General features: G+C 42.2%; 1 protein-coding gene across 4 annotated transcripts in view; it reads right to left on the minus strand.

Moving 5' to 3' along the window:
* Positions 1-18,852, minus strand: part of pld1b (phospholipase D1b) — a 90,690-nt gene that overhangs the window by 53,104 nt on the left and 18,734 nt on the right. The gene's annotated exons all lie outside the window — the stretch shown is intronic.

Here is an 18,852-nt window from a genome sequence, read left to right on the forward strand (position 1 = left end):
TATAAGTCAATGGAACCAAGTCATTTGGTCCATTCAAATTATGTCAAAAACTAAAAAACAACAAAAATGGAGATACAAGCTTTTGTATATATATACACACATATATATATATATATATATATATATATATATATATATATATATATGTGTGTGTGTGTGTGTGTGTGTGTGTGTGTGTGTGTGTGTGTGTGTGTGTGTGTGACACACAATTATCTTTAAAAATAATTGACACAATCCAAGCTGCTTCTGTATTCAGATATGTTTGCACTGTGGTATATTTTAGAGATAACAGTATATCATACAGTGTCAGAAGTCAGAAACCACGTAAACACATTTGTTCAAGATGTTAGAATCTTGATGCGGTTGGACGCAGGTTCGTGACAATTTAGGCTTGCAGTCTGTACAATCTTAACTAGAGGTGTATTCAATACTTCTTAGTTTCCTAAGCCTCGTGCCTGCAGTGCAACACTAAGGAAGCACTTCAAGACGCCGCACATCTTGGCTGATCAACTAAATTTGAGTAAAAGGAAATTATGCAAATTGTGTCTGAACCATGGCTTTTAAAACAGTCAGATACTGCTTTTCCAGCAAAAGGCTTTATATTTCAGCCCATAACCACTGAAGACGAGAGGAAACTAATCAGCTGCTGTTGAGTTTCTTATAATGTGCATGACAGGAGAGATCCACCAGAGAGCTGCTGTATGACACTAAACACCAGGATCCCTGCACAGCATCTGTGCATTTTTGCTTGGGAATCTCATTCAGTGCTAAAACAGGCAGTGGAGAGGAAACTTTCCTCCACCTCCTTTCTATTGTCCTTCTTTTTTATTTAAAACCTCAATGAATGGTTCAATGGAGGACAGAAGTGTCTGAAATCCTCCTTTTATTCTCTTCAGATCCGTGTATACAAGCAGCATCTGTCTCAAAGTTCAATGAACAGTTTCTTTAAGAGGTTAAAACGGGCTCCCAAGTGGCGCAACCGTCTAAGCGTTGGCCGTATCATCAGGAGACCGAGTTTGATCCCTGGTGATGCTGCAGCCGTCCGTAGCCGGGAGTCCAAGAGAGCACAATGGGACTCGCTCTCTCTGGGCGGGTAGAATGGCCCCCCTTCTCCTCCCATCACTCAACACGATGCTAGTCAGTGCAGGCGTCTGTCAGCTGACCTAACAGATCAGGCGGTTGGCGCTTTCCTCCGAGCGTGTTCAGCTGTCCCGTGACGTTGCGTGAGCAGCAGTTCGTAAAGAAGCAGGGGCTGGTTTCACAGGTCTGGGAGGAAGCCTGTGCTGCCTTCACCCTCCTAGCATTGGTAGTATCGTGTGATTGGGGGAGTCCTAAGTAGCAGGTGGAATTGGAGACGACTAAACTGGGGAGAAAATCGGGTTTAAAAAATAAAAATTTACTAAAATGAGACAGCAAGCCCAGCTCTGAACTTTTCACAGGGTTAAATGTGTCACAAAATGGTAAAAGAATGTGTTACACATAAATAAACATTACAAACTAATCGATTAATGTGTTACAAATTGTGCGTGTATTACACGCTGCTCAGTGAATGTGCTACAAACTGATAAATAAGTGTGATACAAATGGATAAACATGTTGCACACTTACAAATGAAACTACTACAAATATATGTGTTCAGTTAAAAACCGGTAAATTGTTATAATTTGATCAATTCAAACTGACATATCGCAAACCGATGAACTGACGTTACAAAACTGAAATGCATGTTACAAGTGGATAAATATGATGTCCCAAACAAATGAATGTGTTGCAAATTGAGAAATGTTTTACATATTGATAAAAGGATGGGTCACCATTAAATACGTCACTTAGCGTGTAATAAATTCATAAATGTACTGCAAACCGGTCAATGTATACTAAGTGATATTTGCATGTGTTTACTTTGATAACCACATGCCAAAACCACAAGTGTCCATTTAGCGTGCTGAGAAAACTGAAGACTGTGCTCAGACACACATTCCTTACCAAAAGCTTTGGCGGTAGCCTTTTGTAGGGCTGAGAAATGTCAATCAAATTCCCTTCTGACCAAGCTTGTACAGTAGTCGAAGGATCACACCCCTAATTTTCAGGTTCATGAGCATTCCACACTGTGTGACTCCGTAGATGAGAATGCTTTGTCTCCATATAACAGCTGTACATGAGTAAGAATCTACAGCAAGCCTATAGCTGTGACTCTCGACTGAACATATTCTATGCAACGTTCAGGCCTCTAGCTGATGACCTAAAGCAGTGTTTCTCAAACCTGTGGGTCATGACCTAAATGTGGGTCATGGCTTGCACTGTATGAGGTTGCAAGGACAAGCTAAAAGAAAGAAAGAAAAAAAAAAAAAGTCAGTGCCTCGGGCTAATTTGAGTCAAAGTGAAAACAGTGAACAGACCCTTGTGCACATATTAGCTGTGCACACCACTGTGGTTTTCAGCAAGACAAAAGCACAGCACAACGTTTTTCACAGCTATGAAAATCTGATTACTTGCTCGCAGCTCTTGGTCGTCCTTTACGCTGTGGCTCTCGCGAGAACTCCAGGTGTTAAAACTCATTTTTTTCGCATCCAACACATTTTTTTACAGCTGCTTCTAGTTCTGTTTTTCCGACTTTTGCAAGCACTACTCTTATTCCAGCTCTAGTGTGTGGAGACAGGGTTGGGTTTCCTTTCAGAAGAACTCACAGCACACTCGATGAATGTTATCACAGGCCTAATAAATGCCATCAGTCTCCCCTGTCCAGTCCTGGTGCCGCGCCTTCAGTATTCCAAATAGCAAGTAGGGGTGGGCGACATGATGATATATTGTCATTGTGATCAATTATGTCACACTAAACTGAAAGAATACTGACCATCTGCATGTTTCATTACAAAGTCAGCTATTTTTATAGTGATTTTTTTATAGGTGGCACTACGTTTTGCTTTGTCTGTTCCATAAAAATGTAAATAAAAATTGTGATGCATATTGTGTATCGTGAAAATTTCTTAAAGTACTCGTGACATATTTTTGCCATATCGTCGAACCTTTAGGCCCAGTCCCTTTTCACCCCTTGTCCCTACCACTTAGCCCTTAACCATCCGTTTTGCACATTCATGCCTAGGGGTAGGGTGTCCTGATTTTTGTTGAGATAGAGGGGTAGTCGAAGTGTTTGGGGTACATACCCCTGCAAACGGAGGCTTTCCAAACAGAGTGTTACGAGAAAAAAAGAAAAACACGCAAATTATTTTTTTCCATTGAAAGTTCAATAACCATTGAATTATCTTAGTTTAATGTTGTTTCATTTTTGTTTCAATGTATTATGGAGCATGGAACATTCCAGAACAGTGCGAATGGGGAGAGAGCATATTCCAGAAGAGTGCGAATGGGGAGAGAATATTCCAGAACAGTGCAAATGGTTAGAGAACATAGTGAATGGTTAAGTCTATTCAGAAACTTTTCCCTTTAAGGTGGGCTGTTCACATAAACAACCCCAACACAACAGCTGCAAACTCAAAACTCTGCCGATGTGAGTGGCAGAGCTCATAGTTATTTTTCCATAATTAGTGTAGCAGAGTGTTCCTCTTCATTTATGGCTCTCAGTAAAGTGCAGCAAATGGAGCTCTGGCTAAGCTAACCGTCAAATCTCCTCGGCGTTAAAAAGTACACATCTGCACACACGACGCACCAGGCTTAGATTAAGGGCCAGCCCTGGGCTTAGCATCTGATTTGATGACCGACACTGGCGGAATGTCTCATCTTAATCCAGACCCGGCCTGAGCTTGTTTTCACTGTAATACTCGTCATGATCCAGACCTCGGAGATTATCACATGAGAACTGGGTCGTGTTTCATTTGCAGCACAGCGCTGGGGGCTCTTCAGGTGAGTCTGCAGCAGAAAAGCACTGAGTAAAATTACAATTTACGACACGCACAGAGCCTGTCACGAAGCGGACTGAACCAGAGGTGTCGTCTCCATGGAGATAATGAGGTCAGTGGGTTGTGGGGTCCGATCACATTCGATCACAATCATGCATGCTTCAGAAAAGCCACTGTGAATTAGTGTCTGTATGCCAGCACAGCACTGGGTAATTAATCCACAGCCGAGATGCAGTCAATAGCGAACAGCTACGCAAACAACACTGACGGGTGTAGAGTATAAAAAGACTCGTCTCACTTCTCTAATGTCACTGATGAAGGCTGCAAAACCACAGTGGTGGACAGGAAGCCGAAGACATGTATGTTTACAACAGTAGATAAGCATCATAAAGATAAGAAGACGTTAGTATAATAGACCAGTTTTGGGATCACATAACAATATTCGTAGTTTTAGCAGCATAGACAGAAAATGAAAACTCAGCTGAAGTACTGGGGCAGTCATGGGCTGGAGGTTAGGGAACCGGCCCTGTGGTTCGATCCCCAGACCGTACATGACTGAGATGTCCTTGAGCAAGACACCTAACCCCCCATTGCTCCCTAGGTGCTGTGGATAGGGCTGTCCACTGCTCTGGGCAAGTGTGTATGGTGTTTCACTTCATGGATGGGTTAAATGCGGCAGTAAAATTTCCCCATTGTGGGACTAATAAGGGTCTCTTAATCTTTATTTATCCTAATCTCTATCTGCCAAATGTAGCTTGTGGTTGACCATCACAGACCACAGTGTGCATATAAAAGAAGCCAATTGATCATAAGCTGTACTGATTTGGCAGTGCATCCTTTTTCTTTTTGCTAGTTACTTCAAATTGTTTAGAACAGTTTAACAAGCACAAGCTAAATAATTTTATGTAATGCAATTTCTTACATTTACAAAATGTAAGATGCCCTTCGGTGCAGTTTTAACAGAAGTGGAACAGAAAAAAGAAAGCCAAGTCAGATCTGATATTTTAAGTCAGCATTCTGCCTTTTCTTTTACTTTCTCAATATAGTTCAATATAAAGTTCTCCTTTTTAAGTCGGCCAACCAGATCCTACTCATAGCACTATTAAAAACACTTTGCAGGCTTATAAACGCACTGCAAACACAGAAAACGTTTCAATCAACATGACAAAATTGGAGCTACATTTTACAAATACACTGCAAATAAAGAAAACGCACGCAACTTCACAAACACTGCAAGGTCACCACACAACGGAACAGAAGGAGAGAAGACCACAGACACTCGGACACTCGCGTCTCAAGTGCACGGTTATCCTGGCTGGCTAGTTTGTTATCTGGCATGTCACAGCTTTGCTGTGGTAGTTCTCTGGTATTACTACACTGATAGGAATGAAGGTTCTGCGCAGGTACATTTTTCGTTCATTAATCAATGTAAATGTACAAACAGTGTAAATGTGTGGAGTCAGTACAGCTTAGAACAGATCATTTCAGTGGATTATGGTTCAGTTATGTTCCCTGACTAAAGGTAGATGTATGCTTGAGGGAACCACCCCAGTGGAACTGCCCCTTTATTTGAGAGTGTAGTTAAACCTTAACAGTTACACTCCGCAGCTAATTCCCATTACGAGACAGTGATGGTGACAAAGTGGATGTTTGTGCTGCATAGAATTTAAAGTCTGAATGTCTCCATACTCTCTAAATGTCCTCCAGAAACACCTCCGCTGTGTTGTGACTGGCTTACCAGCGTTTCTGAAGTTGTATGCGTTGCTGTATTTGCAGCAGGTAATGCTGTAATTACAGTGTCGGTGTTGTCGTTTTGAAGAAAGTGTTTTCTGCGTTCTGCCTTTTTTAGTCCTGCATCTCAGCTTGTTTAACAAAACCGTTTATGTTGAGCTTAGAAAAGAAAAACAAACAATGTAGTTGAATCCTGTAAGAATGCAGTTGTAACCCAGGAGGATAAGTGGCATAGGTAAGCTGTGTGTGTGTGTGTGTGTGTGTGTGTGTGTGTGTGTGTGTGTGTGTGTCTTTGCTTGATTTTACTCAGCTCCTCCTCCCAGTGTAGTCACTGCAAATTCCCACCAACATATTATGGCTGTGTTCCAAACCTGGCCTGCAGCCAAGGTAGCGGGGGTCCCTGGTAGGACTGTCCTATGAAGACTCCTGATTAATAGCCTATTGGTCACACAAATGAAACGTGGGGACGTGGCCAGAGCGGTGCCAAACTCGTGAGGGAGCTGCTGAGATAAAATGGAGCCTGTTGCACCAAGTTTGTTGCTTTTTCATTTCTTCACAGAAATGGAGGAGATGTTCTTCTGTAGAACGATAAACTACAAATATACAAATACTTCTAAATAAAACAGGGACGATATACGATACGGACGAATGCTTTAATGAAGCATTTTAGACTTTAGACGGCAATGAAGACGAACAACTTGCATTTTAAAACGAGCTCTGCTCCAATGGCTTTGCTATCTGCCCTTACTTCACAATGGCCTGCTATGACGTAGCATCCAAGAAATGCAGCCTACCTCGGCTGCAGCCCAGGCTTTGGAAGGCGGCTTATGACTCCCCATATCGCACAGGGCCCCTAGCCTGGGGGAGTGGGGATGGGGCTTCCTCCTCTCAGACTTCTGGCCATGCAAGGCTGAAGTTTTGCTGGTATTTGAACTCAACCTTATCTTAGAAAGAATGCAAAGGAAAATGAACTCACAGCAGTGTGACTTGTGCTTAACCAGCTCCTCTTGTGAAACAGAGCACTGTGTATGCTTAAATAAGAAGTTACTTCAGGACAATCAAATCCATTAACTACAGTGAAGTGGCAAAAATCAGTTTTTAAACTGTGTTACTGACATTATGACATCTTTTCACTGTTTATTTCTGCAGTTCACAGGTTGAAAGTGGAGTGACTGTCTAACCGCTAGGTCAGGAAATGAAGGACCCTGAGTTCAAATCCGAGAGATGCCTCAGTGCTTTGTGGTAAGATCTCTGGCCCGCCTGGGGAGGAGAACTGAGCAAAAATCCCCCCCAAAAGTAAGCAGTTTCAGGATACAAGGGGGCAAACACTTTCAATGTTTTGTCAAACTTCCACTGCATTGCAGCTCTAGCTTAGATTCAGTACTAAAAATGTACTAAAAGTTAGAATGATTTTAAAAGTATTGATTTAAGTCATATTTTAATTTTTACAGTGTTGTAATCACAGCGTAATCCAGCAGAAACATGGGACCTCGCATCCTGAACATAATCTGATACTGATCCGGAAAATATAAGTGGACTAAACTCTCACTGGGGTGGTCCCCTCAAGGCTCCATCTCAGTGCCTTTAGTCAGATAACATAACTGAACCATAATCCACTGAAATGATCTGTTCTAAGCTGTACTGGCTCCACACCCTCCGTCTCGCCTCCAGGCTTTTATTCTACTGTTACAAAAGGTACAAATATCTTACTTTTTACCTAGAAAACTTATTTAAGGTTCACAACTGGACCTTAAAATCACTGCTGTACCTTTGAGGGAACATTTACACTGTTTGTACCTTGATGAATAAAAAATGTCCCTGTACAGAACCTTCAACTCTAACAGTGTATTGAATAAAATCAATATCGCCCAGCACTAGATAGGTCAACCGATCTGAGAGTCCGGAATCAAGGCCTCTATTTTGACATGGGTACAATTTAGGAAACGAGTTATGAAATAAGTCTCTTTAAGACGCATCTCTGAGGCAATAAAGCTGAGAAACAGAAGAAACAACGATGTGCACAGAAACTGCACTTGCAGCCAGTCTTCCAGTGGGAGTTATAACCACGATGAATGGAGAGTCACCATGACAACAAACCTAAAGTTGTACTTGTGCTTGCACTCACAAGCTGGTACATTAGGACCTCTGGTCTAGCTTTCCTTTGTGAAAAGTTTCACCTTTGTCGTGATCGGGAGAGGGGGACCCCTGTGCTGCAGGCTCGAACATGTACAACTTAAATCAGTCCACTAAAAATACTGTACACTGTGCTTCCTAACACGACCTTTCAAATTTAGAAAACAACAGGGAATCATCACCAGATATACGTTTAAGTGAAATGTATCCGCTTCAGAACCGTGTGCTTTTATACATGAGATGCCTGTGCTGGGTTTAAGCGCGGTGTGGGCGTTGGTTTCTGCTGGTGGGGCTCTGCAGTGGGAGGGACAGACACTGTAGTGTGCATTAATACATGCGGGTGGGACAATACCTGTAAATAACAGTATTCTTTCATAAGTAGGGGTGGGTAATATGACTATGTTTTCATTATTGTGATTTTTTTATGGGGCAGTCATGGGCTGGAGGTTAGGGAACCAGCCCTGTGACCGGAAGGTTGCCGGTTTGATCCCCAGCGCTGACAGTCCATGACTGAAGTGCCCTTGAGCAAGACACCTAACCCCCAATTGCTCCCCAGGCACCGTGGATAAGACTGCCCACCGCTCCGGGCAAGTGTGCTCACTGCCCCTGATCATGTGTGTGCTCACCAGAGGTGGACGGAGTACACAAATCATGTACTTGAGTTAAAGCAGAGACCCCCAAGGTAAAATATCACTCCAGTAAAAGTAGAAGTTCCTCCCTTTAGACCTCCACTTGAGTAAAAGTACTAAAGTATTTACCTTCAAATGTACTTAAGTATAAAGTAAAAGTACTAAAAGAGTAATTCTGGCTCTGATGTCCTGTTATCATTTTTATAACCAGACTGGCTTCATGAACTCATTTCAGGTGAAAGTCCTCCAGCGTCTCTCTTGGTAAACAAGTCTTTTAATAGAACGTCATTAATTAGTGACGCTGACGTCTATTAAAATGATCAGAAGCACAAAACACTGAAGGTAAACAGTTTCCATCAGGGAGAACCGAGTGGCTCTGAAATCACTTTTTACACACAAGCAAAGTTTCAGTTTAAGATTACTTTGTAACTTAATTGCAAGTTGAATAAAAACTGGCTTTAAACTCAGGATCACAAATAAGTTTTCCTTTATTATGTTGATCTGTAGGCCTCTGTTCATAAACATAAACTAACCCAAACTAATTTACTATAAAATGAAAGTGTTTGTAAGAATTCAGAAAAACAGAAACACGCCAGTCACGACTGCATATGTGGACATATTTCTATATTGTGCTCTATTTTAGGATACAAACTGAGAATGCATCTGGAAATTTGGAGACCTCTCTGGTGGACATGTGTGTTGCATGCAGCGTGTGGAAGAACATTTGTAACACGGGCGTGTGGGGTTAACCTCTTAAAAAGCCAGTCTCGTAGGGCTCCTGAGTGGCACAACCATCTAAGAAATTTGGCCCTATCGTCAAGAGACTGCGAGTTCAACCTGGTGATGCTACAGCTATCCATGCCGAGAGTCCAAAAGAGCACAATTAGCCTCACTCTCTGGGTGGGAAAATGGCCCCCCTCCCTCCCCATCACCCAGCGCGATGATAGCGCAGGCATCTGTTAACTGACGTAATAGAACTGGCATTTGGCACTTTCCTCCGAGCTCGTTTGGCTGTCCAGTGACATTGTGTGAACAGCAGTTCGAAAAGATGGGGTGGTGCCTCACAGGTCTCGGAGGGAGCCTGTGAAAGCCTTCACCCTCCTAGCACTGGTGGTATTGTGTGATTGCGGGAGTCCTAACTAGTGGGTGGAATTGGATATGGATACTAAAAAAAACAACAAAATTGGAGGAAAAATAAAAAATAAACAAATAAGCCTTCTAGCGTCATTACACACTTAGGCTTATTATTCAGTAACTACAGAGGCTTCAGTGCAAACTGGCTGAGCTATTCTTAGGTTGTAGAAGTGACCACTGCCAGGCCCTGGGCATATGAGGGGTTAATAAATACAGACATAGGACACACTCAGAAAAATGAGTTTCATTCCCCCCCCCCCCCCCCACCTCCCCTCCCCCAAAGGTAGGCTTTTGAGGGACCACTGTTCAATAGGAGTGCACAGTCCTGGTCCTGGATGGTCAGAGTCCAGCATATTTTGGTTATTTCCCTGTTTAGCAAACTTGACTCGTCTCATCAATTAATAACCAGGTTTAGTTTGAAGCGGGAAAATCACCAATGCTTTACCTCAGCCCTCCATTACTGGAACTGAAGAACAGAAAAGAAAGATAAGAACTGAAGACATTTGCCCTTCTAGCTCCTTACAGACACATCTCATCAAAACTCGAATTGAGTATCACCTCTGATGGAGCAAGACTGTCATTCTTGCCCTGCAGTGTCTTTAGGCCATCATGGTGTTTGGTACCTAAACTCATCATTGTTTGTTAGGCTCCTTGCGTCCTGTACTGGGGTCAGACGGGTTAAGGTAAAGTATGGTATAATAGCTTTGTATCCACAACAACGTTGACAGGTCTTTTAGTCAAAGCAAGATGTTCAACAAACACTGGCACAAAATGTACAGAGAACTGAGCAACGATTTTCGGTGTTTCTTATGTAAATATGTACACGACGTGTAAACACAGCACATTTTTCCACTAAAATAAGTGACCAGAGTAATTGTTGTATGTAACTGACGTTATTCAGTTTAACACAATCCCTCAGCCAATGAGAGACCATGCATTTTTCTTCGTTTTTAGTTGTTTATTTTTTCTTATACATTTTTATTTTAAGTTCTTTCTGTAATAATAACAATGCATTGCTCTAAAATATTAAAACTCTGATGCTTGACACCATACAACTGTCGATGACAGCACTTAAGGGCTAATAAAGTATAACAGGTAGTGTGGTACGTGGTCAAAAGGCGATTTAGAGACCATCCATGTGAAGAATTTGAGAAGGATTTTATCTTGACTGAGTCACGCTTCCTGGTTCTCATTCGGACACTTATATCATCAAGGACTCTGTTTCCCAGAATTCCTGTCAGTCATGGGACTTCTTCAACCAAAGCACCCAGCAGATCACAGACACCTGAAGTCTAATCACCACCACCTGCTGAACTCTGCACATATACCAGTCTGTTTGGTCCGTGTCTTTGCCAAGTATTTCCATTGATCCGTCAGTGCATACCAAGCCGTTTGTTTTCCCGATTGCTGTTCCGTCTTTGACCCTGTTTTCTTGTCTCCCGTTACCAGTTCTCGCTCCTGTTTTGGCTTTGCTGTTTCGTGTATGTTTTCTGTGGTTTTGACCCTCACCTGTTTTTTCGACTGGCTATTTTTTGGCTATTCTGGTTAGGGACCTGGTCTGGTGTTAATCCTGCTCATCCCCATTTGAATAAATCCTCCCGGTTCATTTTTCTCCACGTGTCTGATTCGCAAACCCAGCACTACAGTCGGAGTCTCCGCATAAGGCCTATCAAAGCCAACACTGGCAACACACACAACATTACAATCATGGGAAAACACACTTGTTTGTGAATTTAATGTAGCTCTATTTTAACTTTTTACTCTCTCTCTCTCTCACACACACACACACACACACACATTTTCTGAAACTGCTTATCCTTCTGGGCCACATGGCTTTTAACTCTTTGTTTGGTAACATTTTGGAACTAGACAAAAAGTTGGGTAATTGCAGATGTCTAAATAAACCGCTGGTGGTTAGACTGAGAAAAATGTGGGAGTGCCAAGTGGTCCGGCCTGTTTTTATCCCCAGTGGCATTTTAGTGGGAATAAGCTGTTCAAGTAATTTCTAAGGCTGGTTTTAATAGACTGATCTTTTCTAAGAGCAAGTGTTTGGAACAGGTGGCATCCTGGAGGAGGAGATTTTCAAGAAACCTTGACTGAAAGGAGAAGCTGCAATTTTATCTGCAGATCTACCCATTTGTGGCTTCTCTTCTTCAGGGCTGCCCAAAACTTGGCTTGTAATAAAGTAACCACCTAATTCCTCAGCCAATGAGAGACCATGCATTTTTCTTCTTTTTAGCTGTTTATTTTTTATTAGATTATTTTATTTTTTAAGTCATTTTAGTAATAATAACAATGTATTGATCTAAAATTTAAAAACTCTGACCCCTGACACAATACAACTGTCAATGACTGCAAGGTAGACGATGAAGCTAGCAGTTATGAGCTAATAAAGCAGGGGTGCACAACTCCAGTCCTGGCAGGTCAGTGTCCAGCAGGTTTCCCCTCCTGGACACACTTTACCTGGCAATTATTAGATAAGTGTGCTGGAGCCCATCCCAGCGGTCATCGGGCAGAAGGCAGGATACACCCTGGACAGATCGCCAGTCCATCGCAGGGCACTAGCAATATGCAAAGAGTGTAAATGAGTTGTAACTAGGTGTTTTGTCTATTTAGCCCTTTGCACACCACACACACAATAGCTACATTTACATAGCCTGATAATCCATTAATAATCCAACTAACAGCTGAATCAGAATAGATTACATCCACGCATGCACCTCAACTGGAATAGACTAGTCCAACTGAGGCCATATAGATTTCTATCTGATTGAACGAGGTGTGTAATCCTGTAAATAATCAGGTAAATAGAAGAATAATAACCGAGTAAACGCCTGAATCTGATTACATTCCCAATCGGAACGTGTAAATACGTTCTGCGCCTGTGTGTCGTGTCACAGCGCAAGTTTATAACCTTCAACATGGCGGAGCAGAAACTGGTCTGCAGAGGAGACGAAGTCTATGCTCCGATCTTTAAAAGACGGCGGTGGGACGGACGTCCAGCTTATGTGTCTTAGAGCACGACGTCTTCCTCTCGGCCTTCTTTAATAAGGACATGTGAAGGACGTTTTCCTGAGTTTGACACCATTTTAAAGCCATTAAAAACACGAGCACTGCTCACTGCTGCTCATCTCACTGATGCTCATTGTCATGGTAATTGTATTATTTTATTTTGTATAAGATGACTTGTAGTGAGCATGTAAACAGAGATTTTCATCAGATTGTTGAGTAGAGTGAGAATAAACACCTCAGGATTAATATATAATTTGGATGTATTCAATCGGAAAGGCAAAAACTTTTGCATGTAAACACAGCCAATGGGCCTCATTCACTAATATCTTCCTACGTTTTTTCTTAAATTTCTTCTGGAGAAATCAAGAACCAGTTTTTAAACAAACACCTCAGTGTCACTGCTGGACTGAGAATAGTCCACCAACGAAAATATCCAGCTGTCCTGTGGGCAGTGTCCTGTGACCACTGATGAAGGACTAAAGGATGATTAACTCATCCTCTACAGCAAGAGATGAGCTATTGTCTCTGACTTTACATCTACAGCGTGGACCAACGACGCAGGTGCGTCTAATAAACTGGACCACCATGTCAGTCTTACTGCAGTGCTGAGAATGACCCACCACCCAAATAGTACCTTCTCTGTGAGGGTCCATGGGGGTCCTGACCACTGAAGAACAGGGTAACAGAGTATCAGAGAAACAGATGGACTACAGTCTGTAACTGTAGAACTACAAAGTGCAGCTATACAGTAAGTGGAGCTGATAAACTGGACAATGAGTGGAGAAACAAGGAGGTGGTCAGAATGTTATGCCTGATGGGTGTATCACTATATATATCTGGTATCGAATCAATGCCATCTCCAATTACACACACTGCCATTATTGCTTTAATATGAAATTATTACAAGTTTTACTCGTCTCAAAGAAGACGTGCATCGCTAAGGTTTGCCTGCTAAACATTGTAAGTCTTGAGCTTAGAGAGAGCAGTTTTCTGCTAATGCGAGCATTTTCACACAAGAAAAAAGCAGAAGTGTGTGTCTCGCACTTTTGTTCTGTCCACACAACACCAGACATAGCATCTATTAGTAGGGGCAGTTTAACACTGCCCTCGATAGTCTACAAAACAGCTATTTAAAAAAGGGCCTTTTTCCATCACAATTTGGCCTTTTAGTTACGGGAACAATGCCCAAATGGCTGTTACCACATTCAGATAATGAAACAAAAAAAAAATTCCATTGTTGTGAGCAGGGATTGAGTGAGGTGAGGTGGAACCTGACGGAACACGTGCCTCAAACCTCACAACCATATTCAGATCAGACATGGCACAAAGAGCTCAGTCACAGTCACTGCCACACCTGCCTATTCATGTCAAGGCTTGACTACTGCAACTCGCTCTAGGCTGGTCTTCCTATGTGGCCATCAGGCTCCTGCAACTGATCCAGATTGTAGCAGAACGGCTCGTCTTCGGTCTTCCAAAGTTCAGTCACGTCACTCCACTGCTGCCCTCCCTTCACTGGCTCCCTTCACTGGCTGCACACATCAGAATTAAAACCCTGACACCTACAAAGCCTAAAACAAGCCAGCCCCTCCCGACCTGATGGCAATGGTCAAAACCCACACTGTGCCTCAAGCCCTTCAAGCTTCAAATACGTCTCAGCTTGACCCATCATAATTCAAGATGCATGGAGACAAGCATCAAGACTTTTCTCTGTCTTGGCACCCAGGTGGTGGAACGAGCTCCTACTGGCTGTCTGAACAGCAGACTCTCTTGCGGTCTTCAAACGCAGACTGAAGATCTTTTTACAGCACTTAAGTGAGCACTAATAAGTACTTATTGAAATGTATTGTCTAATTCCATTGCACCTCTGTAAGTATTAACATTGGCTTTTGTTTCTAGCAAGATTGGAACTTAAGACTGGCTTTTACTCTAACCTGTTTGAAATAACACAAGGCACCTTCGTGAGTCGCTCTGGACAAGAACATCTGCTAAATGCTGTAAATGTACACCCCTATTTCCAAAAAAAGTGGGACACTGTGTAATAGGATGCAATGATATGCAAAAAAAACACATTTTTAAAGCAAAATACTACAAGGACAACATAACAAATGCTGAAACTGAAACATTTGTTTATTTATTTATTTTATATATATCTCCATTTTGAATTTGATGCCAACAACACGTTCCAAAAAAGTTGGGACGGGGTCATGTTTAGCGCTGTGTTTCATCACTTCTTCTTTGAACAACACTCTGTAAGCGTTTGGGAACTGAGGAGACACTGCTGTAATTTTGAAAGTGAAATGTTTTCTCATTCTTGTTTGATACAGGATTTCAGCTGCTTGACAGTTCTGGATTGCAGGCAGGTCAGTGTAGCATACTGTTGAACTACCTGCAGAATGTGGTTTGAAATTGTCTTGCTGAAATAATCAAGGCCTTCTCTGAAAAAGACGTCATCTGGACGGCAGCGTATAGCGCCAAAAATCATATCATTCAGCATTAATGATGCCTTCACAGATGTGCTGGTCACCCATGCCATGCGCACTAATGGACCCCTACACCATCACGAATACTGGCTTTTGAACTGTGCACTGACAACAAGCTGAGGACACGGAGGAACACAGTGTTGATTCATCGGACCACAGGACCCTTTTCACTTCCACTCAGTCCATTTTATATGAGCTTGTGCCCAGAGAAGGAGGCAGCATTTCTGGATCCTGTCTATGTAGGAGTTCTTCTTTGCATTTTAGAGTTTTAACTTGCATTTGTGGATGCAGTGATGTACTGTTTTCATAGACAGTGGTTTTGAGAAGTGTTTCTGAGCCCATGCAGTGATTTCCACTACAGAATGATGTCTGGTTTTATCACAGCCAGCCAGTCTTCATAGAGTGGTGAATCCCTCCTCATCTTTACTTCTGAAAGACTCTGCCTCTCCGAGATGCTCTTTTTATACCCAATCAAGTTACTGACTTGTTGTCAATTAACTACCAGGTGTTTTTTTTTTAGCATTACACAATTTTACCAGCCCGTTGTTACTCCTGTCCCAACTCTTTTGAAAATGGGGTTGTAAATGTAAATGTAGTTCTTAGCCATAGAGCCAAGCGCTCTTTGATATGAAATCTTTGCTCATAAACCTTACACTCTGGAAAAAGAAGAGACAAAACTAAGGTCCAAGACGGCAAAACTAATCTAATCTAACAAAGTCTCAGAAACCTGTTCAGCTCATTCTGCCTGAAGTGAGTTTCTGTCTCCAGTTCTCAAAATAACCCTCTACATACAGGCACACTCATGTTACAAGTCTGAGTAGTTATTTACCAAGCTAAAGCATTATTTTTAGTGTTTTATATCTGTCTGTATAATAATACATTAATAATAGGTTGAAAAACGTTGTGGGTTCTTGGCGTCTCACTGGTATTATCACACCTCTCTTTCTATCTTGGACTTTATTTCTTTTCTCCACTGTCTCTTCTTTATCTAGAGTGTAAGATTTATGATCACAGATTAGGCCCCAAAAGAAGATTAAGCAGCTGCAGCTCATTCAGAACGCTACTGCAAATGTTTTTACCAGGCCCAGGAGAACAGAGCACATCACTCTGGTTCAAAAACCTTTACACTGGCTTCCAGACAGTCAGAGAACAGATATTAAAGTGACTGGTGAAGAAATCACTTACTGTTATAGGCCCTGAATACACGTCTCTGACATCTTTCAAGAACCTAAATCAAGTAGGTCTCTTATATGGATGTGCATGGGTACTCGAGAACCCGGTACTTAAATACTGAAATCACTATTTGGATATTAGTCACATTTCATCACAGGAAAACAGAGAAAACAGTGAGAAAACAGTATCAATTCAGTGACCACTATTTTTTGGTTTTAACAGAACAGACCGTCACGGATTTGCTCGTAGTTGTGAGTAAGCATGTACATCGACCGGCCACCACACTGAGTCCATCTCCTTGTATCTACACTGTCCATTTTATCAGCTCCACTTACTGTGTAGGTGCACTTCGTAGTTCTACAGTTAGAGACTGTAGTCCATCTGTTTCTCTGATACTCTGTTACCCCCTTTTACCCTGTTCTTCAGTGGTCAGGACCCCCACAGAACCCCCACAGAACAAGTACTGCCATGACACTGCCGTGATAGTGGTGTGTTAGTGTGTGTCGTGCTGGAAAGCGAATCCAGCCAGCAATGCTGCTGGAGTTTTAAACACTGTGTCCACTCACTGTCCACTCTATTAGACACTCCTACCTTGTTGGTCCACCTTGTAGATGTAAAGTCAGAGGCGACAGCTCATCTGCTGCTGCACAGTTTTGTCATCCTCTAGTCCTTCATCAGTGGTCACAGGACGCTGCCCACAGGACGCTATTGGCTGGATATTTTTGGTTGGTGGACTATTCTCAGTCCAGCAGCAACACTGAGGTGGGAACTCTGCTGTGTCTGATTCACTCGTACCAGGGCAACACACATTAATACACCACCACCGTTCAGTGTTACTGCAGTGCTGGGAATGATCACTAAAAAAGGTCAATAAGTCACTAGAAAGCCAAGGTATGCATTAAAGGCTGAACAACTGGTCCTGTCCTAATACTTTAACAGGAGGGTGAAACCTCATATACACTGTATGTAGAAAAGTATTAATGCAGGGATTTTAAGGAGCAGTCACTGCTGACAAGTGTTCAATTCTGTACACAAAGCTTGTATAATCTCCACAGAAAAGCACTGCCAAAAGAATGGGATGCTCTGGAGCAGCACCACAAGCCTGAGCTCACCATGCACAGTGCCAAGTGGCGGCTAGATGGATATAAAGCCCCCAGCACTGGGCTGTGTAGAGCGCAAATGCATTCTTTGGAGTGATGGAGCTCCATCCATGACCATTGGGAAGAGACGGAGTGATCCAGAACTGACCATCCAACAGCACTACGTGGGCACACTAATGCTCCATCAAATCTTCACAACAATGTTCCAATATCTAGTGTAAAGTTTTTCCAGACGGGTAGAGTCTGTTACTGCAGCACAAAGGAGCACAAACACCCTATTAATACCCTGTTCAGGAGAAATGTTGGATAAGCACGTGTCTGCAAACTTTTGGACACAAAGGGCTCAACACTGATGATGCATCTCTAATACAGAGGTGTGTGTAAATTACACTGATGACTTGCGGAGTAAAGCGGTTCAGTCCGAGATGGCACTGCGGTGGAAGGGCCACTCAATCTAATAGGGGACAAAAGGAGGACGGACAAGACCCCCACCTGCTACACACACACACCCCTGACCAATTCCCTAGATCTCTCGCCAGCCAGGTGGCCAAGTGTTGAGAGGCTCCCGTGTGCGCATACACACACACACACACACACACACACACACACACACACACACACACACCATACACACACACACCCACACACACCTGCTGCTGCTTGGCGTAATGGTAGCTTACTCCTCCTGGATCAGGTTACATATATGTTAGTACATCACTTAACATTTAAAATGAAGTATAAAAACAAGGCATTGCTCTAAGTTTGCTGATCATTTCTGAACCAAATTTCACCAAGTCTCACAGATGTATCTGTCATTTCTGTCACACAACAGCAAGCGTGCCAAATATAATGCACATACAGCAGTGAATCACAAAACACCCACATTCACAAGCACCCACATTCACAGGATCTCAAGAAGAAGGAAAAATATCTCACCCTTAAAGCTTATTAACAGTATCTGAAGCTATAACCATAAGCAACAAAAAAAATCCAGCTTTCTCTTACAAAACAGGGAAATAATGATGATTCGGAAGAAAACCTTGTATCTTGTATTTTTTCAGTTTTTGACATAATTTGAAAATGCCAGTTGCCATTTATGATGTGTGTGAATTTCATGACGAATGGACCAAAAAAAAAAAAAAAACGTCCCAAAATGACTCGGAAAAATGTCTGGATCTATTGCAACAGCAACATACATATTTATATAGCACTAATGTGCCTGAATGTAGTCTAGCTGCTGCACCTTTTAAGGTGGAACGGGAAAATTCTAATATTCGCTTAAAAAAAAATAAACAAATAAAAAAAATCAGGCATGGTACATCTTTTTTGTAGCCTGTATAGGAAAAGCTGTTGAATATGTAATGCTGACTGCTTCTCAGCCTTTCAGTGCAGTTCTGATGTCAACCGTGGTTAGTTTGCTAAACAGTGAACGGAGCTTCTGTAATGTTGTATTATGTACAGAGGAGAAGTTAGTTAGACTTCTGTCAAAATAAAAGTCTGTATTTTTAATAATTAATTATAATTAATTCCACTCATCAGGACATACGACAGCTTCATCTAACACACATGTCCATATCGTGCAGCCGGATCTCTTACCAGGATT

The sequence above is a fragment of the Pygocentrus nattereri genome, chromosome 24, assembly GCF_015220715.1.
Source record: "Pygocentrus nattereri isolate fPygNat1 chromosome 24, fPygNat1.pri, whole genome shotgun sequence".
NCBI classification, from domain to species: domain Eukaryota; kingdom Metazoa; phylum Chordata; class Actinopteri; order Characiformes; family Serrasalmidae; genus Pygocentrus; species Pygocentrus nattereri.